The following is a 13,703-nucleotide window of genomic DNA, read 5'->3' on the forward strand; positions in this document are numbered from 1 at the left end:
TTGTGGGTTGGATTCCCTGGGAGGCCGACCCTGAGTGGTAACAGCACAGAGGAAGCTTCTGGGGGGATCTCATGATCGGACCCCGTGGCGGCAGGGTGGGAAGTGGGACTGGCTGAGGGAGAAGCTGGGTTGCGATGCAGACTCAGCCAAGGATTCGGGCAAGTCCCGGGAGCTCTGGGTGAGGATGGCCCTCAAGAGTTGGCCTGACTTGCAATCAGAGAGCGGGGCCTTGACGCCCCACACTGGAAGCTGCTGCTGAGGGCCGTTCCCTCTGGCAGCCGAGGGCCGTGTGCTGCTGGCGCTCCTGCAGCTGGGGCTTCAGCCCCGCGTCACAGCACTCCCTATAGTCTGGGCATTTTTATCTCGTTTTTGCTTTTAAATTATGTCAAAGGGAGAATTAGCTAGGTTCCTGCCTTATTAGGGAACTCTTCTTGTTTGTTTGTTTGTTTTTAGACATTTGGTGATGTCAGAAAAATTTAGTCCTGCCAGACTGTTAGAGGGTCAGAGAGGTGTGTGAGATGGTGGTCTCTGGTTACAAAGCCCCCCTGTTGAAGTAACGAAGGAGAACGGCTCTCTTGTCTTGTGCAGGAGTCATACTTATCCGAGTTGTCTTCCTATTAAAATGACTTTACAGGTGCTTGTGATTTTCCTTGCACTTGACTGAAGTATCCATACTGGATTGGCACAGATTTCAAGTTTTCTTGTGGAAAGCAAAATATTTTTTTACCTTTTGCAAAGCAGCTTATGCTTAAAGACATTTCCAGTAGCTTATGCTTTCAAAAGTCTCCCTCTCGAAAGCTGGGGATTTTAAAACGTGGGTTGAGGCAGCTGCTCTTTCATCTTGAGAGATTATGTCTCTTGAGAAGGACATTGAGATTCGTCACAGGTACCTTGTGGGGTGTTGTGACCGGATAAGATACTCATCATTGTCTCGTGTGGTAGAGTATTGTGTTGTATTGGATTGTATTTTTTGTAGCAAGTGCTTAGGCAGTGCCTACTACGTGCCAGCCATTGTCCCCATGCTTTGCAACTATCAGCTCATTTAACCTACTCTGTAGCATCCCTATGAAATAGAACCTTTCTACAGATGAGAAAACAGAGTAACTTCTGACCTCCAACTAATGGGCTGAAAAATTGGAAAGCTGTGTATTTACGTCTACTTAATCCATTTTTAATCTACTTCCTTTCAGGAGCAAATACTAGATTTTTGAATGTTCCTCTTTTTATTAAGTCTCTTAGATCTCGTAGTGCTGAGACTGTATCAACCATGGATTGTTAATCTATCTTCAAGGGCTCTGTAGAATGCTGAAACTTATATAAAAGCACAGGGTAGGTAGAATTTTAATCAAATCCTCAAATACCATCATACCCCAAATGTTCAGCTCTAAAGGTTTTTTTTTTGTTTTTTTTGTTTTTTTGTTTTTTTTGCGGTATGCGGGCCTCTCACTGTTGTGGCCTCTGCCGTTGCGGAGCACAGGCTCCGGACGCGCAGGCTCAGCGGCCATGGCTCAAGGGCCCAGCCTCTCCACGGCATGTGGGATCTTCCCGGACCGGGGCACGAACCCGTGTCCCCTGCATCGGCAGGCGGACTCTCAACCACTGTGCCACCAGGGAAGCCCCAGCTCTAAAGGTTTTAAATGCATCTTCTATAGCATCTTGCTTAGATATCAGACGTGGAATGCTTTATAATGTGCTTTGTATTCACAAAGTGATTGAGCAAACTTGCCAAGTCCTCATTCATTCATTCCTTCATTCATTCACTGTTGGAGTCGATGTCCTGGAAAAGCTGAGTGGAGGGTGGGCCTGGAGAGGAAAAGGCCCTTCGCTGGCCGCCTATCACCAGAACTTGCCTGGATCCTGGGGTACAAGTCTGATGGTAACTCCAGCTTCCCTTCACAGCAAAGGCTTTTGTCAGATGGAAGAAGTAGGGCAGGTGTTGAAAATGGGCAAACTTTTGCTTTGCACACAGTGCAACAGAAAGGCTTCTACCCATCCGTCTAATGGGAGAGGAAATCAGAACAGTGCTGAGTCCAAAATACAATCTCTGAGGCCAACTGCTAGTGAGAGGTAGAGTGGACTGGCTGTGAATTCAGCCTCCTGAGAATTGGGAGGAACTTTGCACTTGGAAAACCTGTTTTAAAAAATATTCCCCATTCATGCCAGCCTCAGGAAGATACATCTTCCCATGCTGCCTGGAACTGACCTGTGTGTTGGTTTCGTTTCTGTGGCCAGCCCCTGGTGTGAACACACTCGCTCGGCCAGGAGCAACTCTGTTGCTCTGCAGCCTGGGGCTGCCAGGCTTCTCATCTGGACCTGCGAGCTTAATGTCTTGGCTGCTGTCTGAAAACACTGCAGGCTTGTCCTTGAAATCCGTGACCGGGCGCCAGGCCCTGCTGGTTTGTAAATACCTCCTGTTGTGAGTGCAGGGATCCTGTGCCCGTCTGACAGCCTGTCTCCTGCAGTTCAGAGAGATGCACTATAGTGACTGGTCTAGCTTGTGCTTCTCTAGTCAGTCTCGGCTTCTCAGGCAATAGTTGATGTCAATTTGGGGGATTGGCCACCTCTGAACTCCTTCCCAGGTTTTCCCCAGCCTTCCTTCCCTCAAGGTCAACACCTGCAAAATAATCACCACCATATAAGTTAATGGTTTTTCTTTCTCCATGAATGGAGCTGATTGCCAGATTATCACTAAATGCTTCTGAATATGGAGACATCACTTGGGTGGAAAGTTACTTGGTTCCTTCCTTTAACATATGAAAAACATTAAAGGTTTAAGACTGTTGGCTTATTGATACTTATAACATCTGTTTATTTTTAATGAACTTTTTTAAGTTTTTTTTAAAAAAATTTTATTTATTTTATTTTTGTTGTGTTGGGTCTTTGTTGCTGCACGCGGGCTTCTGGTTGCAGCGAGCGGGGGCTACTCTTTGTTGCAGTGCGCGGGCTTCTCATTGCGGTGGCCTCTCGTTGCGGAGCACGGGCTCCAGGCGCGTGGGCTTCAGTAGTTGTGGTGTGCGGGCTCAGTAGTTGTGGCGCACGGGCTTCGTTGCTCCGCGGCATGTGGGATCCTCCCGGCCCAGGGCTCGAACCGATGTTCCCTGCCTTGGCAGGCGGACTCTTAACCACTGCGCCACCAGGGGAGCCCTTTAATGAACTTTTTATTCTGGAATAATTTTAGACAAATAGAAATATTGCCAAGATAGTAAGAGCTCCTGTATATTCTTCATCCTGTTTCCCCTACTGTTAACATTTTACATAACTGTGGGCCATTAGAACCAAGAAACCAACATGGCATATTTCTGTTAACTAAACTCCACATTTCATGCAGATTTCACTAATGTCCCTTATCTGTTCCAAGATCCTATCCAGTGCATTTAGTAACATCTTTGTTTAACATCAGAGTATCTCAGGACATTAAAAAAGCGAAACAGAGTGAATTGCATTGATTGTGGGGTTCTTTTATAGGAAATATATGTTTCCTCTCTAATAACAACTGAAACTTGACTGTCATCTTTAGTTGTGAACAGCAGACAGTGTCAACTTATTTCATATCATTAGATATCAAAGATTTCCCACAGGACTCATGGTCCAGCTTGGGTTTGAATCCAAGGATGTCTATTTATTAGTTTTATGGCTTCAAGAAACTAAAATTGACCTTCGTGTCCCTCATATCATATATATATTATATTATACATATATTTTATATGTATTTATAATATATGTATAAAATGCTATATAATGTATATATAATATATCTATCTATCTATCTGCCTATCAACACTTGCCTTTCCCACCATATTGTATTACAAAATATTATGTGGAAAGTTTTCAAAAGTTAGTCCTTATAATAAAAAGTTTGCCTTAAAAAATGCTTGATTAGACATTCTTTTGAGATATTTACAAGCTGATTTTAACAACTATTTGAATCAAGGGGTATATATTTTCTTCAGTTCTCCTTTCCTGATGATTTCGACTTCATTAAACCTTGAATCCTTGTTTTCTGGCCATGGAACAGTGTGGACAAGCTTGAGTAATTTGGTGTTTGGAAAATCCTCTCTTCCTGTAACCTCAGCCTATGGCCATTCTCTGTTGCTCTCAAGGCATTTGATGATTTTGGAGACTATAGAAACTCCATTAAAAAAACCCAGCTCCCCTGAGCTGAAGTTACTCCCAAGAAGGCAAGAGTACATTTAAAAGAAAGAATGCTGGAGAGGTGCTTACTCCAACTAGATCTTTTGTAGTGGTATAGTTTAGATTCCTTTACCAGGGGCAGAAAACGCAGAGTATAGGACCAAAAGAAGGGTATAATTTTTTTGGAACACCACATGCCTTCTTCTCCCTAAGACCCACAGAGATAATTAATTATACAATTGGAAAATTAGACCCAAAAGGAAAGTTGAAAGGAGCTGGGACTGGTTAAGCTAGAGGAGGTGAGAGTGAGGGGTAGAAGTGATGGGCTGAAGCAGCTGTTCCACATTTCCTGTAGGATGGAAGAAGAGGGGGAGAGCTCCCCAAGCTTAGCCAGAGGGGTATAGGTTAGACTTGGCAATGAGAGGGGTCAGCACTTGAATGGGATGCTCTGATGTCTGTGGTCGCTATTAAGTTTGAGTATTTAAGGCCAATGCAAATACATTTATTTCTGCCAAGGTACTATGTCCACAGGCAGGGCTGACTGCCTCTGGGAGGTCTCAGTGCCTTAGTGATCGCCTTGGCGTTCCTGCAGCCCGGCTTCCTATAAAGGTGCTTAGTTGGGAGAAGTGGAATGGTACTCTCTTGCTGCCTGTTAAAAACAAGGCTTTGTTATAACAAATAAGCCTAGTAGTAACTGACACTATTAACTTTGTATTTTAATAAGGTGTATAATGTTAAAGGTTAAAGAAATGTAAAAATAGGGCTTATTGGATGCCTTCTTTTTCCCTTTAAAATTCTTAATAACTGTTTAATTAAATTCTGTTTGGTTTTTTTCTCCTCCATGGTTAAACAGAACTAGCGCAGTCTCAATTTTAGGCCTGTGTGTGTGTACGTGGCTCAGATATTTTGGGATTTCAGAGCAGCTAAGCCTCACAAGCACCACAGGTAAATTTCACATAGGCCAAGACACTCCATTTCTACCACAAGCTGCCTGATTCCTTTGCATCCTCTACTCCTGCCTTTTCCCCACTTCCCATCCCCCAACCGTGAGCTGAAGGAGAAAGACCCCTTGTCCTGATCTTGAGTGAGTGTGTACCCAGTAGCGGGAATCCCGTGATACGCTCCTGTCCTCCAAATCAGATGGGCATCGTTTATCTTTCTCTGGACCTGACCGATGCTCTGACTTTGTCTCTTTGAGGTGATCTCCCGCCTGACCCCTGCCGTCTGGTGTTTGCCAGCAATTTGCATCAACCCTTAAGTTTTGCTCATTAAATACCCTCTTTGGCAGCTCTGTAGCTCCCCTGCAACTTTTACGGCTTGGCTTTGGGTACAGGCTGCTTCCCACAGAGCCTGAAGGTACAAAATTTGTTAGATCAGAATGCTAAAAAAAAGAATTGGAAAAGAAGGTCATAAGATTTTCATGGAGATTTAAATAGATTTGTCTACAGTCTTAGAGGGTAGGATGTGGGACCATATTCCTTGAAGTTCTTTTTTTTTTTTTCTAATAACACTCGTTAGGTTGCTTTTTAAAAAATATACACAGAAGTATAAAGAAAACAAAAAGGTGACCGATAATTTCACTGTTCAGATAATCCCTTTTAGTGTTTTTTTAATGGAAAATATGTACATGCTTACAAAATTCAAACAATACAGAATGATAAAAAAGAAACTGAAAGCCTTTATACATAAACATACACATATTTACACAGAAGTATAATGAAACACAGAAGTTCTGTACTTTGCTGAATGTGTCTTGGAGACAGTTTGAGGTCAGCACAGAAAGGTTTCCTTCACCTTTTGTATCATCTGCAAAGTAGTCCATTGTATGGACATGTGATCATTTATTTAACCAGTCCTTTGTTGAGACACACTGCTTATTTTTAATTTTTTACTGCAGTGAGTCTGCAGTGGACATCCTTGTACATAAAATTTCTTCCATGTATATCTGTTGGGTAAATTAATACAGATAGTAGGATTACTGGAACAAAGAAAACATGCATTTTAAATCTGATAACACAATGCCATATTGTCCCTAAGTAAGGTTGCACAAATTTACCCTCCCAAAAAGAGTACAGAGGGGCCATTTTCCATGTACACTCACTGCTGTTTTTAAAAATTTTTGATCCATTTGGAAATTATTTTGTCCTGAGCTTGAATTTAGAATTCATTTGGGTTTTTTTTTTTCCTCAAATGTAAGGTCAATTATCTCAACCCTGGTTATCAAACACTGTGCTCCCTATAGATCTGAAATGCTGTGCTCATTTTATCTTTATGTTGATGATGCTCAAACATACATCTCCACGGTTGAGCTCCTTCCTCATGTAACAGCCACCTGCCTACTGCCAACACTTCTTGGTTGTCTGATAGGTATTGCAAGTGATAGAGATGATAATAGAGTCCTTGATTTACTGCCATCACAGCCACACGTGCTCCTGCCCATCTCCTCTTTCTCAGTAGTGGCATCATCTACCAAGTGACTCAGACCAGAGCACTAGCGTACATAATCCTTGATTCCTTTTCTTTTTCTCCTCCTTCACTTCTAACCCGTCGGCAGACTGGCACTAGGTAAATATTGTGTCCCAACCAAATCAGTCCACTTGTTAACATGTCCACCACTTCCATTTAGTTTATGCCATCACCTCTTGGGTAGATTTTTGCTGGGGAAAACTGAAATTGCATTTCTCTTCTTGTCTTTAGACAGTCCTCTCTCTACGTAGTAGCCAGAGTAATTTTTTTTAACGCTAATCAGATCATATCTGCAGACAAAAACCCTCTAATGGCTTTCCATCTCAATTAGACTCAAATCCAGCCTCCTCACAGCCCCTGCAAGATTTATAGAATCTGCTTATCTTCCTGGCCTCTTTTCCTGTCATCCATGATCTTCTTTCTGTGTCTTGAACACTTGAAGCTCATTTCCACCTTACGGTTTGGCTTTTGCTTTCCTCTTTGCCTGGAATGGGCTTTTCTAGCTCATCTCTGTCATGGTTAATTCCTTAGGTCTCAACACAAATATCTCCCTCATCACTCTTCATCTCATTGTCTTGCTTTATATTCTCTGCAACACATCACTATATGAATTTTCTTATTTGTTCACTTATTTACAGTTTAGAATTCTTTTGTCTGTTCTGTAATTATTCAACATCTTGAATAGTACACAGTAGGCACCTGAGCCTATTTCTGGAATTTTATTTTGCACCATTGCACTGTCTACATGTTCTCCATTGCTAAACTGATTTCATTTTTGTAGCTTCATAATAAGTTTGAGTGCTTCCAAGACCAGGCTTTCTCTGCCCTAATCCCCTCACCCCCTTGTCTTTCATAATTTTCCTAGCTATTGTATATTTATTTTCTGAAAGTATTCCTTGTTGGTTATTTTAATTGGGCTCACATTGAATTTATAGATTAGTTCAGAGGAAAGAAAAATCACTGAACCTTTTCATCTAAAAGTAAGGGAGGCTTTTCTCTAAACTTAAAAAATTTCTTCCAGTCCCTCAATAGATTTTTTTAAAAAACTTTTTAATATGCAGAATTTAGAACATACACAGGAGTAGTGAGAACACTAAGAGAACAGTAAAATGAGACTTCCTGTACCCATCAAACAGCCTCTACCCGGCTCAACCTGTAGCCATGCCTCCTCTCCACTCCCACTCCTCCTCCATATTATTTTCACAGAAATCCCTGACATCATTATCATCTGTAAATGTTTCAGTGTGTATTTCCAAAACATGAAGAAGCTCTTTTAAAATATAGCCGTAATGCCACTATTATACTAAAAAAACGAACAGTATTTCTTTATCAGTAGTTTAAAAGTTATCTTCTAATAGCTCAGGCATGTTTCTTATTGAATATATATGTATGTACTTACCTACATCTGTATATATGTTTTTGAATATCAACATATCAAAGTTTTAAAAATCTTTTTTAGTTTCTATTGAAAATGGAGATATTGGTTTCCACTGCATTTTTCAAACTTATTTTTGTATATACTAACACTAACAATTTTCATATATTAATTTTGTAATCTGCCACCTTATTGTATTTTCTTAGACTAGACTTTTCTAGTCCTTTCATGCCTATAGTTGCAGGGGTCTGGGATCGGGGAGTCAGTGTGGTGAGGGCACCCACACTCCAAATCTTGGCACACCTGCCAGATGCAGGGTTGAGGAGTTGGTGCAATGAGGCTAAAGGGGACCCAAACAGGTTATTATACCCCAGAGGGAATTTAATTCATTTGGGAATTCATTTGAGACATAAAAATAGACAAAATTACACACCCACACTCAAAAATACACACGAAGTTCATCAGCAAGTCCAAACGAAGTCACCAAGTTTCAAGAAAGGCTTCTGAGTACAGGAGAGCTTACAGTAGGATGGGGTCCAGGAGTTGTGGACCGGGTCTGGCAGGGAAGCACAGGGGCACATCCAACCTTGGAATTGCACATCCACAATTCCTTATTGGAATCCTCAAGGCCAGATATGATTCAGAACTCAGCGGGTTTTTTTTGTTTTTTTGTTTTTTAATCTTTAGAAAAGTCAAGCGATGCATATAATGTGTTACATACCACTTCCAGTGGGGTCTGGAGTAACACCTTGTCATCAAATGAATTGATATTTTGGCAGCAAAATATCGGACTCTTCCAAGAGTAGGATAAAGAAAGACTCTAAATGGCCTCAAGACAGTTCAGATCAGGCAAAGTTTCTCTGCCAAGTACCTTACAGAACAAACTCAGTTGTCAAAGCTCTTTGGGATTGGGAGTTGCAAATAGGAGCTGTGAGCCCTGGTAAGCAAAGGCCCTGGAGAAACTAAACAAGTCCCCTGGGGAGGCAATAAAGAGATGTGCTGGGCTGGCTCTTTCTCATTGGATTGGCTGCCATTGAATTGGTTGACCTCCAAGGTCCCATGCTCTGAGAATCTCCGGTTACACGTAGAACATGCCAGAACCTTGGGCTTGCTAACAATCCATGCTTCTTACTGCTCCATATTTTCCACGACCTCCCCCCTCTCCCTACTACACGACCTGTGGCAAACCCAAGGGATTGTGTCCTGAGCTGTTGGCCCACTTTCCCTACCAGGTGGCCAGGGTGGGCGCTGGGTGTACAGCGCTGAGGGCTAGGGCACCGAGGGATTGACCAGCAGGCTGTCTTCTCGCTTCTGGAACCTGAGGTGAGCCACTCTGAGGTGGGAATTACCTCTAGGCCCCTCCCTTTCCTTTCTCCTCAGTGAAGATTGAGGAGACTAGAAAGAGACTGCCAAGTCAACTTAATATTTGCTCTTCTTGAGGAAATACGGTTTCCTCTGAGCAGAGCAGGGAGTAGGCAGCCAGGTCGCAATGATGTAAAGCTACTCTTACAGCCGTTTCTTTGAGTTTCTGGGCCTCCCCGGGGTAGCAGCACTGAAAGCCTCGAAGCCGCTGCTCTGTGTACGGGGACCAGCTAGGGCCTGGGAACTGGATGGCCCGCGTCTGTGGCATGCAGGATGGGCTTGTCCAGACCCATTTCCAGATGGAACCACGTCCAGCCTTAAGGTATATTGCTGTGCAAGCGAAACTGTGGGTAAGCCAGCCAGCCCTGCCCGTGTATGTGGTGTGTCTAATGAGACAGGTTAAAGATATTGGTGTGAAATTAGGTCCTCTAACCCCCGCCCCTTCTGACTGGATTCTGGGAGCCTGTCGTGGCTGTTCCTCTCCTTAGATTCCTGAGGAGAGCTAACCCTGCCCTTTGAGATTCTCCTCTCTGTTCCTAGAAAAGGAAAGTTCAGGAACCTCCTCTGATGCTCTGCTCTCTGGGCCAGGGAGACTTCTGGAAGGTTATGAAGTTCTTGTGTGCCTTAATCTCTGTTCCAAAAGAGGGTAAAAGGCCCATGTTATTTTTTTGCTCCAATAGTTGAGGCCGAGGTGTCTCGTGGAGGGGTCTTGGCTTCAAAGCCCTTCCTTAGGAGGGAGAACGGGAAATTCCCGCTGGCCTCTTGGAGCTATTTAGGTGCTGGGAAACTCATCAGGACGACACTCAGCTCATTTGAAACGTTGTCTCCCAGCCCCACAGTTAGTCATCCCCTGACCTTTGGAACGGGCCAAACCTCAGAGATAACTCTGGTAAAAATATCACTGGAGATCAAAAATGAGTTCAATTCCTATGCACAGATCCCTGAGGTGGTTGCAGAGAAGCAAGACGCTGTCAAGGTGGTTACGGTCTTCTTCCTTTTTTTTTTTTTAACATGATTGGATATGTACTTTTAAAAGCAGTTATGGGGCTTCCCTGGTGGCGCAGTAGTTGAGAGGCCGCCTGCCGATGCAGGGGACGCGGGTTCGTGCTCCGGTCCGGGAAGATCCCACGTGCCGCGGAGCGGCTGGGCCCGTGAGCCATGGCCGCTGAGCCTGCGCATCCGGAGCCTGTGCTTCGCAACGGGAGGGGCCACAACAGTGAGAGGTCCGTGTACCGCAAAAAAAAAAAAAAAAGCAGTTATGGTCTTCTAATTGGAAGGAACAGTAGGCGGGGTTGTGTTTCGGCTGGGCCCCAGAGGACCCTGGCAAGTTCCTTAGTATCATATTGCTTCAGTTTGCCCATCTGCTAAATGGAACTAACTCAGGAGCCGTTGCCAACCTTGCAAAGCACCCAGCCCGCTGCCCGGGGCCTGGGATGTGCCAGTAGCTGTTCAGGATGTGCTCAGGAAGCGCCGTGTTGATGGGGATGGCGTGGTGCTTGGTGTCTTCATTTCCTGGGGCTGCCCTTACAAAGTACCATACACTGGGTAACTTAAAACCACAGACACTTATTTTCTCCTAGTTCTGGAGGCCAGATGTCCAAAAATCAAAGTGTCGGTGGGGTTGTGCTGCCTCGGAAGGCCCTGGGGGAGAATCTTCCCTTGCTCCTCGCAGCTCTGGTGGCTGCCTCTGTTCCTTGGATGTGTCTGCATCGCTCCAATCTCAGTCTCTGTGGTCACATGGCCTCCTCCTCGCCTCTGTGTCCTCTCTCTGTGCGTCTCTGTCTAATGTCCCTCTGCCTCTCAATTGTAAGATACGTGTGATGGTCCAGACTAAGAGCCTCCTCTCAAGGTCCTTAACTTAATTACACCTGCGAAAATCCAAATTTTTTCCAAATAAGGTGACATTCACAGGTTCCCAGGATTAGGATGTGGACAGAGCTATTTGGGCGCCACTGTGGAGGAGCCCACTGTACCCAGTAAGTGCTACCTGTGACGGTAACGATGGTGACGGTGACAAGGACAATACAAAGCAGTAAAGTACAGGCAAATCTAGGGGCCTGTGGGGAGTGGTCAAGGGTGGCGCCAAAGGGGACTGAACTGTGGCCTGACTCGCTCTCCTACCCTTCCCTGCATTCTAGACCATTCTCTGTGTCCGGAGCTCTGACACCCTTGTGTCCTTCTGCCCCAGGTTTGTTGGGCTCCTGGGCCAGCTCCTGGGTCAGCCAGGACTTGGAGGCATTGTGCCGTCTGTTCCTCAGGCCAGTTGCCCACCTCTTGCGTGAGGTGTGTGGACCTTCAGAGGGCTCAGCGTGATGCCATTTCCAGCAGGCCCATCTTCCACGTTCTGGCCTGGCCAGGGCCCTGACCTGCCGCCGAGAGCAGCTGCCGTGCTGTGCAGGATCGGCGACTGCATCCAACTGCCTGTGCGAGCCTTTGGGAGGATGAGGCGCCCATGTCTGGGCCGGGGAAGGCAGTGTCTCCCCCGCATCCCCGCGTGGGATGGCGCTTCTCCCAGCCGGGATGCTGCTGCCCTCGGGGCCTGCCTGGCTCAGGTTTGGAGGCGTGTTGTTTTTTAATTTCAGGATGGGAAGAGGCAGCTCTCGGATCTGGCAGGGATCTCGCTGTGCAAAGTGAAATCCCATGTGGAGAGGATGCGCCTGACAGGGGCCTGCTGTGCAGTTAATGGTTGGATGTGAGGTTTCAAGGCCCCCTGGTGCTCCCGGGGGACAGAATCTGTAAGTGGGGGTGGGAGGAGAGTGGGGAAAGCATTCTTTTCTGTCTCCATTGCTGATGAAACTTTGGGGCTGGTCATTTTCTTATCACCCCCAGCAGGGAGCTCAGAATGAACCAAAGTGGCCTGTGTGAGTTCAGGGCTGCCGGGGATCAGCTTGAAACTCTCAGCAAAGTGCCTATGGAATTGAAGGAAAACTGCTTTCCTGTCTGCTCGTTCATTCCCCCTACACAGATCAATGAAGGGACAGGAGTTAGGAGACCTGGATTCTAGTCCTACTTCTGCGCTTATGGTCAGAAAACTTTATAAGGAAGCCACTGAAATGCTCTGAGTGTCAGATTCTTGGAAAATGAGAGATGAGAGCACTCACTCCAGTCTGCAGGTGAACGAATGGAGCAAAGGAGATCTCACCTGTGAAAGCCCTTTTGGAAGCAGATCATCACTCTATCACTGCATCTAATTGAATATTGTGTTTTTTTTTAAAAAAAATATCACGTGGGCAATTCCTAATGATGCTTCTGTAACGACGATAACATTTAAAATGTCAGAAACAAAAACGGTGCTTGTAGAACATGAACAGCCAGAAATGACATTGAATGTCTTGGCTGGATGTGAGCTTTTAGGGGGCAGGGTTGTCTCTTCTGCATTTTCTTGTATTTTCGAATCTCGGCTACCCAGCATGTAGGAGTTGCTCCATAAATGCTGACCGACAGACTCAGTGGTCACCTGGTTCAACCTGCTGCTTCACCCGTGAGGGACATGGCTTGGAATGAAACAAGACAGGGCTCTCCAGTTGCATGCTGCTGGCAGCCCTTTCCTTAACACACCCTCTCCCATGGGCTGTGTCCTCTGTCTAGATTGCCTATACTTTTTATTTTTATTTTTTTGCATACATTAGACTCCATTTATTCTTCAGAATCCATCTTGAATGTTGGGTCCTCAGAGAAGCAAGCGTTTTCTGGCCTCTGAGGCCAATTGATCCCTTCTCCCCAGGTGCTCCCTTGGGGCCTGGCTAGGGTGAAAAATATAAGAGCACGAAAAAAATGCAGTAATCAAGATAAATGATATCTTAGTCACTATTTTTAAAAATCAAATTTAATGCAAAAAAAGTCTACCTTGAACTAAATATCGACATTTGGAAGAATCTGACTCTGCCGTGCATGACTGAGCCTCATTGATTTCTCCCTAATCCCAACTCTGTCCACAGATCTTGTCTTTATTTAAAACTGTGACATTTTGCTCATCGTGCATTTTTGCGCTAATTTTCATTTTGCAAACTACTGCATCAGTTGTATGTGGTTTTTTTTTTGTTTTTTTTAGTTGTATGTGTTTTGATTACAGAGTTTTTTGAAGCCCCTTAAATTTTGTACCCAATGCCCTGGTAACTCTCTTTCTATCACACACCCCCTAACGTGCTCATGTCTTTGCAGGGTCTCTCCCACTGGAGGCTCTCTGAGGGCAGGGACACCATCTTTTTACTTCGGTGCGAGAGAAAGACCTGGTTGGGCCTCCTTGGTCCGCCTTTGCTTTCAGCTGAGATTCTGCTCAGTCCCACTTTGAAAGCATTTGGTGAAGGTTGTGAATTTTACTGAGGATTTCATGGGGAAGATAGAGGACATAATATCTTCAAAATCCTAC

Source organism: Monodon monoceros, unplaced genomic scaffold, assembly GCF_005190385.1.
Source record: "Monodon monoceros isolate NGI ecotype Baffin Bay Population unplaced genomic scaffold, NGI_Narwhal_1 Super_Scaffold_12, whole genome shotgun sequence".
NCBI classification, from domain to species: Eukaryota; Metazoa; Chordata; class Mammalia; order Artiodactyla; family Monodontidae; genus Monodon; species Monodon monoceros.